The 20,952-nt window shown below is 46.2% G+C and overlaps 1 long non-coding RNA gene across 1 annotated transcript in view; it reads left to right on the forward strand.

Moving 5' to 3' along the window:
- LOC131424607 (uncharacterized) overlaps nt 1-20,952 on the forward strand; it is an 82,359-nt gene that overhangs the window by 45,513 nt on the left and 15,894 nt on the right. The gene's annotated exons all lie outside the window — the stretch shown is intronic.

The raw sequence follows: 20,952 nt of genomic DNA on the forward strand, positions 1-20,952 counted from the left end.
TATTTTATTTTGTTTTTGGTACTGGCGATCGGACCCAGGGGTGCTCTACCACTGAGCGACACCCTCAGACCTTTTAATTTTTTGAGACAGGGTTTCTCTCTGTTGCCCAGGCTGGCCTGGAACTTGAAATCCTCCTGCCTTAGCCTCCCAGGGTGCTGGGGTTACAGGCCAGCACCCCCACGCCTGGCTCTTGCCAGTTTCTTAACTGTGTGGTTCTGTGATAGCTATCCCTGCTTCTTCCTGTTTTCTAAATACATTGTGTTCATTTTCCCCTCAGTGGTGGTGACCATGGCAAGGACTCTGGCGTTAGACATACCTAGTTTCAAATTCCAGATCTTCCACTAATGGTGACAAGTTACTTCACCTTTCTGAGGATTAACATCCTCTTCTGAAATAACCCCCTACGGAGGTTGAAACGAATACATGAAATAACATGCAAACCCACTCTCATTTTTTAAAATGTTTATTTATTTTTTTAGTTGTAGTTGGACATAATACCTTTATTTTGTTTATTTGTTTTTATGTGGTGCTGAAGATTGAACCCAGGGCCTCTCACATGCTAGGCAAGCGCTCTACCGCTGAGACATAACCGCAGCCCCCCACTCTCATTTTTTTAAACTTTATTTTATTTTTTTATGTGGTGCTGAGGATTGAACTCAGTGCCTCATGTGTGCTAGGCAAGTGCTCTACCACTGAGCCACACCCCAGCTCCCCCCCAGCCCCCCCCCCCCAGTCTCATTTCTGAGATTCCCTTCAGAACCAGCATCCACAACGTGCCTGACACCTGGTTCCCTTTGCTTATGTCTCTTCTGGTCTCTGCTTTTCTAAGGCTTAACCATTCGAAGGCGTAACCTGAATCCGGCCTCTTTCATGAAACCTTTGGGAGCCATTCCTGACCCAGTGGATCCCACTTGACATGAATTATTTCACTCATGTATTAGCATTTAATTATGTGTCAGTCTCTATCAATGAGACCCCATAGGAGAGTCTCCCAATGTCCTCACTTGAAGGATATTGGCTGTGTAATAATTGAGGGATAATTAAGTTAATTATTATTATTATTATTATTATTATTATTATTATTATTGTACTGGAGGTGGAACTTAGGGCCTCACACATGGTATTCAAGTGCCATGAACTTTTTTTTTTTTAAGTAGTTTCTGGCTGGGCTTTGTGGCAAACTCCTATGATCCCAGCTACTCAGGAGGCTGAGGCAGGAGGATCACAAGTTCAAGGCTAGCCTGGGCAACTTCTCGAGGCCCTAAATAAGTTGGCAAGACCCTGTCTCAAAATAAAAAATGAAAAGGGCTGGGTATGTGACTCAGTGGTAAAGCACCCCTGGGTTCAATCTCCAGTACTGCAGCAAACACAAGCAACAAAACCAAACCCCTCTGAGTGGGAAGAGCTCTCTTTTCTTCTTTTCCAATTATAGCCTGGCAGCAGTTCCTCCGGAAGTAGGCAGTGCCAGAGCCTGGTAGTCATGTGGACGCCTTAGGGATAGCTCTCCTCCCTGTGAATTTGGGTGAAATTGGTGTTTCTTTTGACATGTCATCAGACGGTGCCCCCACAGGAGGGGCGGAGGAAGTTGAGGCCCCTAGCTTCTTGCTTCAATAGCCTGAGGACATGAGATGTGCACACTTTCCTGTTTCATCAATTTCCAACAGGGTCCATACCCTCTTCAGAAGAGATTAAGGGCAAAAGACCAAGTGAAGGGGACAGGTTGTTTCCGGGGGTCACGTACCGCTGACCTGGATTCTGTGGATTGCTCATTTCACCCTACCCGGAAACGTCCATCTTTTGCATGTGTGGTTGGATATTTATATCAAGATATATGACTCCCTTCCTGTTGGTGGCAATTGGGCGCTCACGTCAGGCTTATGATAGTAAAGTGAACTCTCCTCCTGCCTCCTCTTTTATTGGACAGCCCTCTGCTCTCCCATGACTTTCCCAATCAGGGGATTTTGGGCCTTCCCTTTTTCCTACTGTGGGTCCATGCCAAAGTCCACATATATTTATCTGTGCCTGGAACTGGATGCCCTTTGAAAAAGAAAGCCCCAAGAAAAGGCATGGTTGCTGATTTCCAGGATTCTAATTTTCGCCCTCTGTTTCCCACCCTGAATGCTGGTTAGAATCACCTGTGGGGCATTTTAGCACCTGGCAATGCCTGTGGCTGACCCCGAGGCCATGTGGTTTGTTTGATCTCTGGTGTGGCCTAGGCTTGGTAGTTTAAGAATGCTTTCAAGTAAAAGAGTCACTTTACATTGTAGAAACTGCTGAGCCAGGTGCTCAAGTTAACATGACACCTAATGAGAGGGAGAGTGACGTCACGGGCCTCCTGATATGGTAGACTGAGAAGGCACGGCATCACATCTGTGGTATTCCTGTCCAAGGTGCCTCACCTGAATTTAATCATGAGGAAATATTAGGCAAGCCCTCATCTAGGGTCATTTGACAAAATAACTGGTCAGTACTTAGTACTTTTTTTTTTCTTTTAGCACTGGGGATTGAATTTAGGGGCGCTTGGTCACTAAGTCACATCCCCAGCCCTACTTTGCATTTTATTTAGAGACAGGGTCTTACTGAGTTGCTTAGTGCCTCACCATTGCTGAGATTGACTTTGAACTCTCGATCCTTCTGCCTCAGCCTCCCGAGCTGCTGGGATTACAGGGATGCGCCACTGCACCCGGTCTGGTCAGTACTCTTTATAAATGTTAAAAATCTGTTGGGCGCGGTGGTATACACCTATAATCCCAGCGGCTCAGGAGGCTGAGGCAGGAGGATTGCGAGTTCAAAACCAGCCTCAGCAGTGAGGTCCCAAGGACCCTGTTGGTACCCAGGTTCAATCCTGGGTACCAAAAAATAAAAAATAAAATAAATGTTAAGATCATGAAGACAGAAGAAATTCTGAGGCATTTCCCCAGATTAAAGAAGACTTAGAAGACAAAACAGTTGAACTCAATGTGTGATCCTAGGTTGGAATCCTCATCCAGGGATGAACACCTGAGTGGGAAGGAGGGTAGACGGAGTTTGAATAAGCTCTGTGGGTTAGTGCCCTGTATGGTATCAGTGATAAGGTATTGATTTTGATGACGGTGTTGTGGCTATGGAAAACATTAATATCTGGGGAAGCTGAGTGAAGGGTAGTCTATGAGGACTCTATTTTTTTCGAAACATTTTTGAAAGGCTGAAATCATTTCAAAATGAAGTGTTAAAAAAGAAGCCTTCCAGGTAATTCTCAGGAGTTGCCAAAGTGAAGAACCACTTCCCCAAGTCATCTTGCCTAACCTGTCAAAGTCATCTTTCTGAAAATGCTGTCTGTCAACTTTCTGACCTTAAATTGTTCCGATTACTCTTTCCATCTATATGATGAAGTTCAAACTCCTTAGGCTGCCGTTCAAAGGCCCCGCAGTGCCGGGCGGTGGCTCACGCCTGTAATCCCAGTGGCTCCGGGGGGCTGAGGCAGGAGGATGGCAGGTTTGAAGCCAGCTTCAGCAACTTAGTGAAGCTGTAAGCTACCTAGTGAGACCCTGTCTCAGAATTTAAAATGAAAAGGGCTGGGGATGTGGCTCAGTGGCTCGGTGCCCTTGGGTTCAATCCCTGATACAACAAAACAAAACAAAACAAAACAACCCAGTAGCGTGTCCCCCACTGTTCCCTGGCTCTGCACAGCAAGGCCTGACCCACATTGTATTTCTCACATCTGGACTTACTCTAATTCTTCCCCTTCCTCCTATATTATCCTTGCTTTCCTGTTTAGCATCTTCAATTAGTCTCTGTCCTAAGGCCTGTGTCAGAGCCTGTCTCTCCCCTGAAGCCCTTTAGGAGAGTTTCCTTTAGAAGCAGAGACCTTTCTTTTCTGCGAATTCAGATAGGCTTAAAGGTCCATGTGGAGTGAAAAATAGGAGCTTTAGGTTCAGGAATAATGTGAATCTAAATCCTGGTTCCACCTCTCATCAGTTATGACATGAGGGGCAAGTTCATTGATTTCTTGGAAAATAGGCGTGGTAGAACTTCCTTTAAAGAGTCATCATGAGCATTAGATTAAGGTACAAATTTAAAGGTCCCCAGCATCTATTAGGTTCCTTCCTTTTCATTATGATCCCCCAAAATATCGTGGGTGGTTCAAAGGCTCTTGTCAAAAATTCCCCGTAGAGTTGGGTGCGGTGGTGCACACCTGTAATCCTGGCAACCCGGGAGGCTGTTGCAGAAGGATCACAAATTCGAGACCAGCCTCAGCAATTTAGCAAGTCCTTAAGCAACTTAGTGTATTTACTTAGAGTATTTACTGAGGGCTTATCCCTTACCAGGCACTATGTTTAGTACCTTCTGTGTCTTAATTTGCTTGTTTACTGTCACTTTCTGATGCAGTAAGAGTTATCTTGGTCACTTCCTGATGCTGTAGGAGGTGAACTGACTGGTCCAAGGTCATCCGTCCAGTTAGGAGCACAGCTAGTGTGATTCCCTTGGAAGTTTGTCTTCTGGCTTCTGTATCAGATGAGCAAGTGAAAGAGGAGGAGAGCAAAGCCCATTTTCATGGTGGGTGATATTCATCAAAGGAACCAGGAATGCTGGTACAACCTTTAATCCCAGTGATTTGGGAGCCTTAGGTAGGAGGATCGCAAGTTCGAGGCCAGCCTCGGCAACTGAGCAAAAAAATAAATAAAAATGGAAAGGGCTGGGGATGTGGCTCAGTGGTAAAGCATCTGAGTTCGATCCCCGGTGCACACGCACGCATGCACACAGACACATACACACACACACACACACAGACACAAACATGCACAAATAATCCCCTGCATAAATTTTTAAAAATGTTGTGCCTGGTCATCACCAAGATGGCAGACCCTCTTGAACTGGGACTTGAAGGAATCCAGTTGAGATTTTTTTTTTTCTTCCTGGAACTCAACTCAGTAAATAAGTGATCTTTGGGCAGAGGAATGTAACCCAACAGAGAAGGGAGGGACAATGCGTCTCTAAGTGGGAAAGGCTGTGATGCTTTGCACACCACCCCTGGGCTCTCAGTGAGTCATTGGCGTAGAGGAAGTCAGCTCTTTGGTACAATCCCTCCAGCCCTGAGCTCTGCCTAGCAAGTCTTCCTCCTCCACTCCCAGGTGCTATGTACCTGGGTGACTCAGGGCCTCTTCCCTTTCCTGTTCCCTCCGCCCTGCCCCTCAGAGCGGGGTGCCCTGCAGGCCTGGCTCCAGGCCTCTGCTATTGGTCTCTGAAAGCCAGAGGAGGAGGGGCTGCCGAGCAGGAAGTCAGAGGCCAGTGGGCATGGAAAGAGCCAGGTGGGGCTGCCATTGTTCAAAGGTCACAAACTCTGGGTGTGTTTTATTACTCCTCTTGGATGTCAAGTCCCCTCCCCTCTGTGGCCATTCCAGAAACTCTCCCTCTCTTGACTTCCTTCTCTTACTCGTTCTGCCCCTGATGCATCCCTTTTATGGCCAGAGAATGGCTGGGCAAATAGTGGACTGTCCAGTAAAAATGGCTTTTTATGAGGACAGGGGACCTGGCCCTACCTTTTCCTTAAAAGGGATCGAGGTTCAGAAAATTAAGGTTTTATGAAGGGCTATGAACTGGTGAGCGTGGTGTCAGGGAACAGGTGCGTGAGCGACAGGTCACACCGAAAACAAAAACGCTGTCTCCTTGTCAACTCCAGGAAGTGCAGAGGGCAGAGAGCCTTCTGGAAGGTGGATTTCATTCAGGAGACTGGAGAAATCTTAGGACATTTTCTGGCCAGACTGAGTGGGAGATGGGGTGACATCATGGAGAGGTGCCGCTTTGGGACATTACTTGCCTTCTCTGCCTCAGCTTTTGTAAACTGTAAAAATAGTGATAGCCTGGCACGGCGGCACATGTCTGTAATCCCTGGGGCTTGGGAGGCTGAGGCAGGCAGATCGTGAATTCAAAGTCAGCCTCAACAATTTAGAGATGCCCTAAGCTACTCAGCGAGAGACCCTGTCTCTAAGTAAAATACAAAAAAGGGCTGGGGATGTCGCTCAGTAGTTAAGTGCCCCTGGGTTCAATCCTAGGTACCAAAAAAAAAAAAAAAAATGATGACACTCATAGATTTTTTTTTTTTTTTTGGATGAGGATTGTAGTTCTATGTGAAGCCCTTGGGATAGTAATTAGCCTGTGGTGACTGCAGATTTTTAGGATGTTTTCCAGCCGGGGTCCTCACAGGCCAACTGGAGATGGAAATGGTTTTGGGGGGTGGCGGCTAAGTTTCAGAAGTGGAAATGTGAAATCACTCAGGCACCCCATTCTGTGACAATCCCTTCAGCAGGAATACCCGGAGAGGCTGTGGCTTCTGTCAGTTACTGTCTAGGAATTGGATCCTCAAATGGTTTTGCTGAAGGCTGAGCCTTGAAATAGATTTCCGGGAACAGGGAATATGTCGCTCATTGTGTTCACCTTACTAAGGGAACTCCCTGTTGTGGCCCAGGTCATTATTTTTGTTTCCTGTGCTGTCCTCATTTATAAGGTATAAAGAGAAAGACTGAAGAAGAATCTCATAAGGAAATGAATGAATGCTCCCCAGCAGAATTGCAACTTGTAGTTTTATGTGAACATAAAAGACCTTTTTTAAAGAACAGATCTCTCCATATAAAAACAGCAAGCTGCTACGAGTAGACAGCAGACTGTCACAGATCATTTGAGCAGAATCAGATTCGAGAGTAGGTGATCGGCCCTCCTTGCCAACCAGTAGGTTAGGCCGAGTCACTGAAGAGGAAGGAGACAGCAGAAAAATGAATGAGGGTGAGAGAAAATGGGGGTGTGTTGAGGAAAGGATTGAAAGAGTATTTACCGAGGGCTTATCCCTTACCAGGCACTATGTTTAGTACCTTCTGTGCCTTAATTTGCTTGTTTACTGTCACTTTCTGATGCAGTAAGAGTTATCTTGGTCACTTCCTGATGCTGTAGGAGGTGAACTGACTGGTCCAAGGTCATTTGTCCAGTTAGGAGCACAGCTAGTGTGATTCTCTTGGAAGTTTGTCTTCTGGCTTCTGTATCAGATGAGCAAGTGAAGGAGGAGGAGAGCAAAGCCCATTTTTATGGTGGGTGATATTCATCAAAGGAACCAGGAATGCTGGTACACACTTGTAATCCCAGTGATTTGGGAGCCTTAGGTAGGAGGATTGCAAGTTCGAGGCCAGCCTCAGCAACTTAGCAAGACGCTGTCTCAAATAAAAAAATTAAAAGGGCAAGTAGAAGAGATCCCTGGGTTTGATCCACAACACCAAAATAGAAAAAAGAAAAGAAAAGAAAAAAAACCTGTGTTAGGTGGAATAATGGCCTTCCGTCAAAGTCCACTCCATATCCCAACCCCTGGAACTTCTGAATGTTACTTTGCAGGGCAGAGAGAAGTTTGCAGATGTGATGAGGTTAGGATCCTGGGATGGCGCCATCAATCTGGATCATCTAGATGAGCCCAGTGTCATTATAATAAGTGAAAGAGGGAGGTGGGTGAGTCAGGGGGTGGAGTGAGAAAGACTTTGCTTGCTGTGGCCAACTTTGAAGATGGAGGGGGCCGTGAGCTAGGGAATGCAGACAACCTTCAGAAGCTGCATCAGACAAAGAACTGGATTCACCCCTCAGATCCCCAAAGGTTTACTCTCTTGCTGATGCCTTGATTCTAGCCCAAAGAGATCCATTTTGGACTTAGGACCTCCAGAAATGTAAGAACTGGGGGAAAACATAGGTAGTCTTTGCATCCCAGGGGGTTATAGACTCCAGGTATAGAAAAGAGACCCAGAGAAATAAGCCAAAATGTTAAACTGGGAAGCCTAGATTATAGGTGGAAAGTGGAGTGTAGCAGATATTGATTTTCTTTTCCTACTTCATATAATAATTTTTAAAGGTTAAAAAAAAATTAGGCAAGTCCCTGAGTTCAATTCCCAGCAATGAAAAAGAAGACAATGAAAGGTCAGGACACCATGGTATTGTAAATAATGTACAGGTAGAGGGACAGCTCCTGCCAGGACAGGAGGAGAGGACCTGATCCTGAGGGTGAGCTGGAGCTTTTGTCCCCTTTGTCTAAACGGTTCATCGCTTGAATGGTTCAAACTCAAAGAAACAAAATGACTATTTTTTTTTTTTTGCTGAGGCTGGCTTGGAACTCACGATCCTCCTGCCTCAGCCTCCTGAGCTATTGGGATTACAGGCATGTGCCACCGCATCTGGCACAAATGTCTATTTATCAGAGACTTTTAATGAGGTGAACTGAGACATTCTGGCAACTGGAATTAATGGCAAGAGTCTTCAGCGCACGCCTGTAATCCCAGCGGCTCAGGAGGCTGAGGCAGGAGGAGTGCGAGTTCAAAGCCAGTCTCAGCAACTTAGCGAGGCCCTAAGCAACTCAGTGAGACCCTGTCTCTAAATAATATACAAAAAAGGACTGGGGATGTAGCTCAGTGGTTAAGTGCCCCTGAGTTCAATCCCCAGTGCCCCCCTCCCCAAATAAAAATAAATAAATAAAAAGAGTCTTTGGGACTTCCTTATGAAGTTCTTATGGAATCTACTTTGGGGTTCAGCCTTTTCTGCTTTTCTCCTCCTATAGCTTTCAGCAGGGCTGGGTGGGCAGGGCCCAGGCCCCACACAGGCCTCTTGTATTTCAGGAGGTTTTTTCTCCTTTGTTGAGGGGTAGGCTGGAGCTCTGAGTTTGTTTTTCATTTTTTTTCCCTCTCATTAGCAATTAAGGAAATGACAGCTAGCCCTTTCTCTAATAGCCTTATAATGGAGCCATCGATATCTCCTCCTGATTCCTCTGCCCTCCAGGAAGCCACACCTTTTCCTAGCCCTCCCGATCCTGGGGGACTTCTACATGTACAGAGCTCTAAGAGGGAAAAAAAAAAACCCACAAAACAAAGAAAACCCAGGGGTGAGTAAGGACTTTGGTAATTGCGTCTGTTTTCTTAAGGTAAATCTTTCTTTCTCCCCTCCCCCTCTCCACCCTCACATTTTGGGCCCAAGTCCTCATCTCTGGGCACAAAGAAACTGGTTTCCAGCTCCTGCTGATGGTTTGGTTCCACCCACTAAGACAATGGGCCTATTTTTTTCTATAGTCAAAAGCCCTTGTGTTTGGCCCCTGGAGTTCCACCCTGAACAAGTGCCAAAGCTCAAGCCTTCCTCTTCTGCTCCTTCCAGGTCTTCTGGAAGTCCCAGGGCTCGTGGGGGCGGGGTGGGAGTCCTGAGTCTATCCAGCCAAAGGGGAAGTTTGTGGGAATCCCAGACAGCCATGCATGGGGACGTCTTCTAGGCCTGTTGACAGAAGACGGGGAGCTGTGGGCCAGGACCTGGGCCCGAAGCTGGTGACGGAGCTCCGACCTTGAATGAGTAGATTGACCTCTCTAGATCTCAGCTTTGCCTTCTGCAAAACAAGACATAGCTATCAAGACTCCAGGCCTACAGTTTGAATGCACTGGCCCGGCATTTTCTTTGTTCCTCCTTAGTGAAATCTATATTATCCCTCTGGCCCCAGGGATCCACCTGCAGACAAAATCAATTTGGCTAATGTCCATACTAACTCTCAAGTATCACGTCCCTTTTTAAAGATGACACTCTTGCTGGGTGCAGTGGGCTCAGGCCTGTACTCCCAGTGGCTCGGGAGGCTGAGGAAGGAGGATTGTGAGTTCAAGGTCAGCCTCAGCAATTCATCAAGGCTCTAGGCAACTCAGCAAGATCCTGTCTCTAAATAAAATATAAAAAAAGGGCTGAGAAGGGCTGGGGTTGTGGCTCAGTGGAGAGAACTTGCCTGGCATGTGTGAGGCACTGGGTTTGATTCTCAGCACCACATATAAAATAAAGGTCCATTGACAACTAAAAAAAAAAGGACTGGGGATGTGGCTTAGTGGTTAAGTGCCTCTGGATTAAATTCTCGGAGACACTTAGCTGGCCTTTTAGGCAAGGGTGGAATGGGTGGATATTTTTGGCTGGCTCTTATTCTGGGGCCCCTTGGTAGCAGAAGGGTAGGGGCCTGCCAGTCCTGGGTCCTAGCTTTAGGAGTTTGGACTTTGGTGAGGAGGGAACCACCTGGGGCTTTAAGTGAGAGGGGACCTGGTCAGATCTGTGTTCCAGGACACGTGTCTGGCAGCTGCTCGTTGGTAGAACTGAGTCTATGGGGAGCCACTGAGAAACTCAGATGTGAGCAGAGAGATCAGAGGGTAAGGAGAGCCGGGAAGAGTGAGAAGCACTGGAGGAGAAGTGGTGGCCTTTCTGAGTGACAAGAGAGGAAAGGATTGTGGGAGGGGATGGAGGTGGCTCTGAGCTGTGCTGGTTGGGTCCTGGGTGGATCAGATGCCTTTAGCCTTGGGGTAAGGATGAAGTCAGGATGCAGAGGGACTGAGAGATGAAGCTCGGTTTTGGGTGTGCATAGGTGAGAGACATGGGCCTCAGGCAGCAGCAAGAACCCACTCGAAGCTCTAGGAGGCTGAGGCCAGAGCAGAGAAGTCGTGGAGGCCACGGAGGAGAAGATCACCAGCCCAGAGGGCTCTGGCTCCCGGGGAATGGCCTGGCTGGCCTCCTCCATCACAGGCACATGGCTGTGTGCCTCTCCTTCTCGACCTTTTCTCTGTTGATCACGGTGATTTTTCTGTGGGTTGATGAGAGGAGAAGTGGAAAGGGGAGAAGCAACACAAGGAAGGACTTTCGGAGGAAGATAATAAGGAAGACGGGTCAGAACGCAAGCTGTAAAACATGTAGACATTCATTATAAACCATAAAAAGCCCAGTGTAAATGTAAAGTTTGGTTGAGATCATGGTGTCTGTGGGCCAGAAGAGGGAGGGGTGAGACTGGGACCATAAAGGAGAAGTTTCAGCCCCAGGTGGTGGTGCATGCCTGCAGTTCCTCGGGGAGGCTGAGGCAAGAAGGTTTCAAGTTCAAGGCCATCCTCAGCAATTTAGCGAGGCCCTATCTCAAAAATTAAAAAATTGAAAATAGAAAGGGCTGGGGATGTGGCTCAGTGGAAAGCCCCCCTGAGTTTAATCTCCAGTACCAAATAAATAAAATAAATAAATAAGTAAATAAATAAATAAATCTGAAGCTTAAAACTGAACTGTTAGGTCTAGAAATCTCCTTGGAAAATTTAAAAAATGACCTGGTCAATTCAATCTCTTGGTCATAATGAACTTTATATGTCCATATCATAATATAAAATATTAATAACAAACAAATATCGTGTGCATACTGCGTGCCAGGCAGTGTGATGAACACTTTAACTCCATGACTACATTTGATGCACACAGCATCATCTGGGTACTTTTTATTAGCCCCATTTTGCAGGTGAGGAATCAAAGGCACAGTCATTTGCCCAGGGCCTTGCAACTTGTGTGCTAGAGCCAGAATTTGAATCTAGCCTGCCTGGGGGGACTTTTAACCAACTAGCAGTTCAGAAATTCCATGCTTTCTGCGGTTCAGAAATTCCATGTTTGCCTGCTTTGCTTTGCCTTAAAATAAGACAGGATGTGGGAGCAGGAGGGCTGCAGAAAGTGATAAGGTAGGACTTCTAGAGTGGTCCCTGGGCAGTCTACGCTGGAATTATCTGAGATGTTAGAAATTAAGATCTGGAGCCCAGCATGTAATCCCAGTGGCTGGGGAGACTGAGGCAGGGGGATCACAAGTTCAAAGCCAGCCTCAGCGACTTAGTGAGGCCCTGAGCAACCTAGTAAAACCTGTCTCCAAATAAAGCATAAAAATAACTAGGGATGTGGTTCAGTGGTAAGCGCTCTGAGGTTCAATCCTTGCTACCAGAGAGAGAGAGAGAGAGAGAGAGAGAAAGAAGAGATATCTGTTGGTCTCATCACCTTGGGCCAGCTGAAGGCAATTTTATTGGGGGCTGAGGGTAGATATTGGGGATTGAACTCAGGGGCACTCAAGCACTGAGCCACATCCCCAGCCCTATTCTGTATTTTATTTACAGACAGGGTCTCACTTGAGTTGCCTATGGCCTCACTTTTGCTGAGGCTGGCTTTGAACTCACCATCCTCCTGCCTCAGCCTCCTGAGCCGCTGGGATTACAGGCGTATGCCGCATGCCCAGCTCAGAAGGCAAAATTTCCAACACTGATGTTTGAGACCTAGCAAGTGGGCAGGATGTCTGCAAAGGCAGTGGAATCTCAGATTCCGCAGTCACCAAGGTCCTGTTCCTCCTTGGAGTCAACAATACAGTCTGTGAGCTCTTTTTCAGGCTTTTGCAGGCCTGGGGTTGGGGGTGGGGGCACCAAAAAAGGATGAAATCTCACAGGCATTTAGGCTAAAAAAGGTCTTCCAGGGGCCTCTGATTCACACTTTCCATTCACCCTTCATTTACCTCTCTCCCGCCCCTCCTCAGGGATGGGTTTCACTTCTCTGCCTGTCCCCTGGGGGGGCTTAGCACCTGGGTGGGGACAGAGATGGGGGAGGGGAGAGAAGCCTCTGTGAGGCTTGGTGCTCAGGGGCAGGTGAGCACTGGAGAGGAGAGGTCAGTGGCTGTGGCGCTGCTTTGACCTGAGGCAAAGTGTAGCCGCTCAGAGTGGGACAGCTGTTGGAGCCGAGGGTGGGAAATGGCAGGACTGCACCCTGAGACGTGGAGCGGAGATCCTGTCGCCCTCCACTGGGGTCTGTGTGGTCCTCCCCCTTTTCAGGATGCAGGAAAGCAGGAGAAATGTGAAGCTTCTCCCTCTACTTCACCCACTAGCGAGCTCGGAGGGGGTGATCCAGTTGGATCCCCAACTTTGGATGGGGACATCCATCTTGCCCAGTTTGCCTTCTAGAATGTTCCCAGCTCTGGCCTCAGAGATCCAGAACTGACGGGCTGCCCTGGGCATGGGGTGAGGAGACCCAGTCCTGCTGTCAGCTGAGTCACCAGCTTCCTGGTTACCAGGACAGTGTCACTCGCCCCCTCCAGACAGGAGCTTGCTTATCTGCACATTGTTGGGTTTGACAGAGTTAATCTGCATGTTCCTTTTTGTTCTCAAGTTCTAGTCCCGTGGTTAACTGCGGATGTCCCCAGACGAGCAGGCTGTGAATTCTACTTCTGTCTCTTGACCAGCTGTGCGTTTCTGTGGCTGAAGATGACCACCTCGGGTGTGCTGAGGACAGTCTCCAGGGCTAGGAGCCCCCACTGGCCCTGAGGAACGAGGGCCTGGTGGGCAGGTCCCCTACCATTGCCAAGTCTTGTCTTGGCATTGACATGCCACCCTTCCTGCTCTTCCATGTCCTCTACAGCTTCCTCCTGCTCATCACCCCCGGCTTCTAGGGTAGGGTATAATGCTTGGATAAAATTTCTGGCTGTGGTTCCCTAAAATAAATACCAAGAAATGCTCTTCATAGCCACCAGGTTTCCCCTCCATCTTTTCCCTTTCCCCATAGACCTGGACACACAGGTCCCACAGAGGCCATGGGGGGGTGGCGTGGTTATATTATGGGTGGGTTAATGCCATCTGAGGAGCTCGGGTAACGCACGTGTGAACCTGTACAGGTCCAAACATCTTGTCACTGCCACCTAAGGGTCTAGGGGAGGTGCTATGAATAATGGAGTCTGTGGCCCGAGTGTGTGGGTGGGAGTCAGAGGGGGGTCAAAGGCAGTTGAGGCAGAAAGGAAATGATTCAGGAGCTGGGTTTCTCCATTTCTGTCTCTTGCGCAATGTGCTGCTAACGTGTATTGTCAGAGACTGATAAGATGTCAGAAATTTCCTTAATGCAGCCTGAAATCCACCTTGTTTTATTCTTGGGTGTGTGCATCATGTGAGGGGTGGGGAGGTGGAGGGTGAGATCCTCCACCTTCCTGACAGTCTGAGGTCAGGTCTCAGGAGTTAGGGACTGACATTTAGTCAACATCACCTTTGGGTTTGTGAGTAGAACCCAGAGGGTTTGAGAGTTTCCGGGACAAAGATACCCTGCTGCTCTGGAGAAATTAGGGACAAGTTGACAAATAGGAAATTGGTTAGATTTATGTTTTTATTTTCTCTAAACTATAAGGCATTTCTGGCCTTTAAAAATAATTTCACTTTTCTCCACCATCATGCTGTGAGTGAAAGTGCACTTGACTCTTACTCAATCATTTCTCCTTTTTTTTTTTTTTTGATACCAGGGACTGAACCCAGGAGTGCTTAACTACTGAGCCACATCTCCAGCCTTTTTAATTTATTTATTTTTATTTTGAGACAGTATCTTGCTAAGTTGCTAAGGCCCTGACTAAATTGCTGAGGCCGGCCTTGAATTTGCCATCCTCCTGCCTCAGTCTCTCAAGTCTGGGATTCCAGACACCACCACGCCCTGCTTTGTTAGCTGTTCTTAAGAACAGTAAGAGCAAGATGACATTAGCAGGGAAATGGCAGGACAGTTTAGGCTTGCAAAATTGTCTCTGTGTGGAACTCTGATTACTGTGTTCAGACCCGGATGTTGGGCAGCTAAGGGTAGAGGAGGAAGAAAGATGCACAAGGAATGTTCAGACCAACTGGTGCCAAGTGATTTTTTTTTGGGGTGTGTGTGTGTGTGTACTGGGGATTGAATCCAGGGGCAACTAATCCCTGAGTCACATTCCCAGCCATTTTAAAATATTTATTTAGAGACAGGTTCTCACTGAGTTGCTTAGGGCCTCGCTAAGTAGCTGAGGCTGGCTTTGAACTCATGATCTTCCTGCTTCAGCCCCCCGGGGCCGCTGGGGGTGCCCAGTTTTTGTCTGAGGCTCACACACTAAGCCCACATCCTGTCTATCACAATGAGGGGCCAAGAGGCGCAGCTGGAACCTCTCCCTGTTATCTCCCACTCTAAGGCTCCGTGGTGGCCTTTCCCATGTTAGCCTGATGTCACTTGTGTAAAACCACTGAGGTTAAGTGGTGACAAGTTTGGAAACTTGGTGACAAGTTTCCAGACCTCACCTTCTTAGTGTTGGCTCTGGGCCCTACATGTTCTCACTCCTCCAGGATGAATCTAGAAACTTTATTTGACCTGGATCCTGTTGTGACTGTGACCCGCTCCATGGCCCCCTAAGTACACTCCAGCCTGGGGGTGGGGGCCTGTCGAGTCAGGCTGATTGGACCTGAACTTAAACCCACTTTCTCCTTTATTAACTGTATGACCTTGGACAATTGACTGACACTAAGACTCAGTTACTACATCTGTAAGATGGAGATAATACTCACATGACAGTTATAATAATAGCTAATGATATATAATAATAGCTGATAAATTCGGAACAATTGGCATTTATCCAGCTGGTTGTCATCATCTGTACAGATTTAGGTACGGTTGTAGATGTCATTTTTAAAAAAAACTTTCTTGTGGTTGTAGATGAACAGCATGTCCTTATTTTGTTTGTTTATATGTGGTGCTGAGGATCGAACCCAGTGCCACACACGTGCTAGGTGAGCGCTCTGCCACTGAGCCTCAGCCCCAGTCTGAAGCTGTCATTTTTTACATAAGGAAATGCAGGCACAGAAAGTGAAGTGGCATGATGAGATTAACTTGTAAGTGGCAGAGTTGGGGTTCTGAAGTACAGTCGGACCCCAAGCCTGGTGCACTAGACTGGGTAGTCTGCTCTATGTTAATACCAATGAACTGAGAAAAACAATGAAAGCCGTGGGCATCGTGCTTGGCAAATAGCAGTCACTCAGTCATGGTAGCTGTTACCACCAGAGTAAAGAAGTCTGCTTTCCAAGATGGACTTCTATGTGGCTTGTGGGAGACATGGCCCTAGGTCAGCGTAGGGCCGGAGAGAGGGGAGTCTTCCCACTGACTTGGGGTTTGCAGTTCTCCTTCTCCAGGTTTCTTCCAGTCCAATCTCACAGGCAGGTTTTATTGGCAAAAGTCTTGTTCCTGTCGTGCCACAGTTGCTTGACAGGTCCAAAAGGAAAATACAGGATGCGAAACTGGGTGGCCATAGGGAGGGGCTCCCTGCCCACAAACCAGTTGCTCCAGAATCTCTTTCTGACCCTTGCTTCAGAGAATCTGGCTTTTATTTCCTAACATTGTGCCCTCCATTTGGTCAGGGGTCTCAGAGAAGCTACCTGTAGCACTGAGCAGTGCCATAAATTGGTAGGGGGGTGAATGCCAGGAGGCTAAGGAAACCCTGAAAGGCCCTGGGGAGCCCCAGACCCGGGCTCCAGAGGACGTGAGCATCAAGCTTGTCCTGTTTTCCTTGTCCTGTGTACCTTGGCTCTCTGCCTGGCCCCGGAACGGCTCGGTCAGCCGGTGCACATCCTTCCCATCCAGGCTCTGGCTGGCTTGCGGGCAGCCGGGTTTGTGGGTGAAGACTTTTCAAGAGTTTGAGGGATCTGGATCTGCCACTTTTCAGTCGTGTGACCTCGATGGTTTATTCATCTTCTCTGAGCCTTAGTTGTACTAATTTGTGAGAAAATCCTGAGGATCAAATTAAAGAACATCTCTCAAGCTCCCTCCCAGGAGGGCAGCTTACACGCTGCAGTGGTTGATCATTGCATGGGGTCACCCGGAGGTGCAGGTGTGGGCCGGGGAGGAATATGAAATACAATCCCTTCCCTTTAAGGAGGTGACACCTAGATGAGCTGAGAGCCAATAACACAGGTAAACATGTCAATCACAGGGTTGGGAATGCGCGTGGCGCGTCACTGTCCAGTGTGTGTCCCAGGCATGGGGAGAGGTGGGGGTGCCTAGGTGGAGAGCTGCCCCGTGGGCGGAGCAGGGAAGGCTTCCAGGTCAGGTTAACCTGGCACACATATAGAGTCTGCAGAGGAAGGTGGAGGGATACTTCTGGAAAGTGCCAGAATCAGGCCAAGCAGCATCAGTTCAGGGACTAGAGAAAACAGTGGGATCAGAACTCAGGGGTTGTTGGGGAGACTGGAGGGAGATGAGATTGAACAGGGAGTTTGGGGCTGGGTTGAGGAGGGCTTATGCTGTGCTAAGGAGCTTGGGACTTATCGGAAGGCTTTTGGAGGTAAAGGTTTGATATTAAGGGCCTGGGGTTGTGGCTCAGTGGTAGAGCACTCACCTAGCATGTGTGAGGCACTGGGTTTCATCCTTAGCACCATATACAAAATGAATAAATAAAATAAAGGTATTGTGCCCACCTACAACTAAAAAGAATAAAAAAAAGATTTGATATTAATATCTTGACCTTGATTTGGTGACTCATTCTTTTAACCTCTTGTGGCCTCAGATCCCTCATTTATAAAATAAGAACATTGAGCTGGATGTGGTGGTGCACGCCTGTAATCCCAGCAGTTTGGGAGGCAGAGGCAGGAGGATTGTAAATCCAAAGCCAGCCTCAGCAATTTAGCAAGGCCCTGAGCAACTTAGTAAGACCTGTCTCAAAATAAAATATAAAAAGGACTGGGGATGTGGCTGAGTGGATAAGTGTTTCTGGGTTCAATCCCTGACATTAAAAAAAAAAGAAAGGTAAGAAATTTGGACCACATGATCTAGCTAAAGAGTCTATGATTCTAAGACACAGAAGATTGTTTTAATAATAAATTGCAGAATTGGTTTGAGGAGGAGAAACTGGAGGTACAAGTGTTATTTAGGAATCCAGTGCAATATCAGGCTTGGAGATTCTTTTGCTCATGGCTCCAGGGGTAGGTGAGGAAGGCCTTTACTCACCTACACTTGGTAGATGTTCTTTGATGTTTGGGTACTTTGACATTATATCTCCATGACAGTTGGGGTTCTATAAGATACCGCCTCAGGAGACACCCATCTTTGGGACACCTGGAGAAGTGACATTGATAAACTGTTCCAGGAAAAGAGTGATTAGTGAGTGTCAGATTGATATCATTCTTGTTCTGCAATAATCCAAGGACAAAAACAACAGTGGTCTTGGGGCTGGGGCTGTCACTCAGTGGCGGAGCGCCTGCCTAGCATGTGTGAGGCACTGGGTTTGATCCTCAGCACCACATAAAAATAAACAAATAAAATAAAGGCATTCTGCCCATACACAACTCCAAAAAACTGAAAAACAAACAAACAAACAAACAAACAACAGCCCAGTAGTCCCTTATTGTTTCTTTTAAGATATATAGTTTTCTATTTACAAACTCTTTTTTTTTTTTCTTAAGAGATGAAGTCTCCATATGTTGCCCAACTTGGCACCCAACTCTGTGGGCTCAAGACCCTCCTGCCTCAGCCTCCCCAGCACCTGCAACTACACTGTGCCTGGCCAGACTCCTTTAGTAGGGTTTCCCAATTTATAAAACAGTTTCATGAGCATTATCTCATTTTCTTCTCACCAGAATCTCCTGAGGGAAGTGAGGCAGGTGCTATCTTCATTTTGTGGATGAGGAAATGTCGTCATTCCTCAGTCTTTTCAATCGAGGCCTTTTCCCTCTAAGGGCAATGATCTTTTCCTTGCTCCATGGTCCTTGAACAGGAAATGGAAGCTTACTTTATCCATTAGTTACTTAATCCAGCACATATTTATTAAGTGCCCAGTATGCATTAGGTACTCTGCTAATTGGAGGTTGATAGAAGATCATATATTTAAGAAAAAACAATATTTTGGCATGACCTGGTGATGCATACCTTTATTCCCAGAGACTCAAGAGGCTCAGGCAGGAGGATCACAAGTTTGAGACCAGCCTCAGCAATTCAGCGAAGTCCTAAGAAATTTAGCAAGATCCTGTCTCAAAATAAAAAATAAAAAAGGGCTAGAGACGTGGCTCAGTGGTTAAGTGCCTCTAGGTTCAATCCCTGGTACCAAATTTTTTTTTTCTGATTGTAAATCAATACATGAATACATGTTTATTATAGAAATATTGTCAAGTAGAGGAAACAATTCTCTTATACCACCACCTGTAAACTAGATGCGTTTTAGGCTTTGCCTAAAAAGTTTTGCCTATTTTCCTACTTATTGAGATCATATCATGTATATTACTTTGTAAGCTGATTTTTTCTAATTATGGTTATTTTCTCATTATTACATTTTTAACAAACTTTTTTTTTTGGTGCTGGGGATTGAATCCTGAGCCTCTACCACTGAGCTATACCTCCAGTTCCTTTAATAAACATTTTTAAATGACTGTACAACATTATATTTTAGGCTCAGTATCCTTTATTTGAAATGCTTGGGATACAAAAGGTTTCCAAGTTCAGATTTTTAAAAAATTTTGGAAAATTTGAATATACCTAATGAGAAACCTTGGAGATTGAGATTTCTTGGAGATGGGCAGAAGTCTAAGCATGCCATTTGTTGACATTTCACATATGTCTTATACACATACCTTGAAGGTGCATGAAATATTTTTAATAATTTCATTCATGAAACAGAGTTTGTATATATTGAATAATCAGAAAGCAAAATGTCACTCTCAGTCACCCTTATGGAGGATCTGTGGTTGTTTGACATCGTTCCTGACTGAATTTATATGCTGCTGATAAGCAATCATTCATTCATATGTAAGCACTTAACAGTAAAAATATGACATGACATTAATACAATGGAAAAGCAAGATGTTCAGGGCAACTAAGTAACACAGTAGCACCGCCTGAATGCCCTATATCCCCTGCTAACCATCAGCAACAGCAAAGAACAGCATTCTTCCATCTCCACCTATCATGCTGTGTGTGTATTTTTTAATTGTAGATGAACACAAAACCTTTATTTTATTTATTTATTTTTATGTGGTGCTGAGGATGGAACCCAGTGCCTCACACGTACTAGGCAAGTGCTCTACCACTGAGCCACAACCCTAGCCCCCCATGTTGTGTTTTGACTTTTTCCCCTGAACTAGTGATTGAACCCAGCGATGCTCAACCACTGAGTTACATCACCAGCCGTTCTTTTGTTTTTTTGAGACAGGGTCTTGCTAAGTTGCTGAGGTCAACCTCAAAACTTGTGATCCTTTGTGAACTCAAAAAACTTAACACCAAACAAACAAACCCAATCAATAAATGGACTAAGCAACTGAACGGACTCTTCACAGAAGAAATACAATTGATCAATAATTATATGAAAAAGTGTTCAACATCTCTAGCAATTAGAGAAATGCAAATTCAAAACTCCAGTCAGAATGGCAACCATCAAGAATACAACAACAATAAGTGTTGGCGAGGATGTGGGGGAAAAGGCACCCTCACACATTGCTGGTGGGACTGCAAATTGATGCAGCCACTGTGGGAAGCAGTATGGAGATTCCTCAGAAAACTCAGAATGGAACCACCAGTTATCCCACCTTGGTTTATGCCCAAAGGACTTAAAATCAGCATACTGCAGTGACACAGCCACATCAATGTTTATAGCAGCACAATTCACAATGGCTAAACTATGGAACCAACTTAGATGCCCTTCAACAGATGAATGGACAAAGAAAATGTGGTGTATATATACAATGGAATATTACTCAGCCTTAAAGAAGAATGAAATGATGGCATTTGCAGGTAAATGGATGGAATTATTTATGCTAAGTGAAATAAACCAATCCCAAAGAATCAAAGGCCGATTGTTTTCTCTGATATGTGGATGCTAATTCCCAATAAGTGGCAGGTGTCCAGGGGAGAATAGAGGTACTTTGGATTAGACAGAGGGGAGTGAAGGGAGGGAGCGGGGATGAGGATAGGAAGGATAGTAGAATGAATCAGACATTATTACCCTATGTGCATCCATGACTACACGACAGGTGTAACTCTACATCATATACAACCAGAGAATGAGAAGTTATACTCCACTTATGTGTGATGTGTCCAAAAGCATTCTACTGTCATGTATAACTAATTAGAAAACATAAAAAAAAAACAACCTTGGGATCCTCCTGCCTCAGCCTCCCAAGTAGCTGAGACCATAGGCGTGACATTTTAAAAAGATACAGGAGAGACTGTATTGGAAGAAGTTGAGGGACTAAAAAATGCTCTAGAGATGAGGAAAAATCTGCCAGGTGGTTTTTTGAAGTGTTTCCTCTGGAGTCACCTCTATCATTCAACAACAACTTTTTTTTTTTTTTTTGGTTTAACAAGCCTTTTGGGGGGGATGTAGCTCGGTGGTAGAGTGCTTGTCTAGCATGCACGAGG

This window comes from Marmota monax, unplaced genomic scaffold, assembly GCF_021218885.2.
Source record: "Marmota monax isolate L192 unplaced genomic scaffold, Marmota_monax_Labrador192_F-V1.1 WCK01_AAM20220418_F8-fsc00149, whole genome shotgun sequence".
Taxonomy (NCBI): Eukaryota; Metazoa; Chordata; class Mammalia; order Rodentia; family Sciuridae; genus Marmota; species Marmota monax.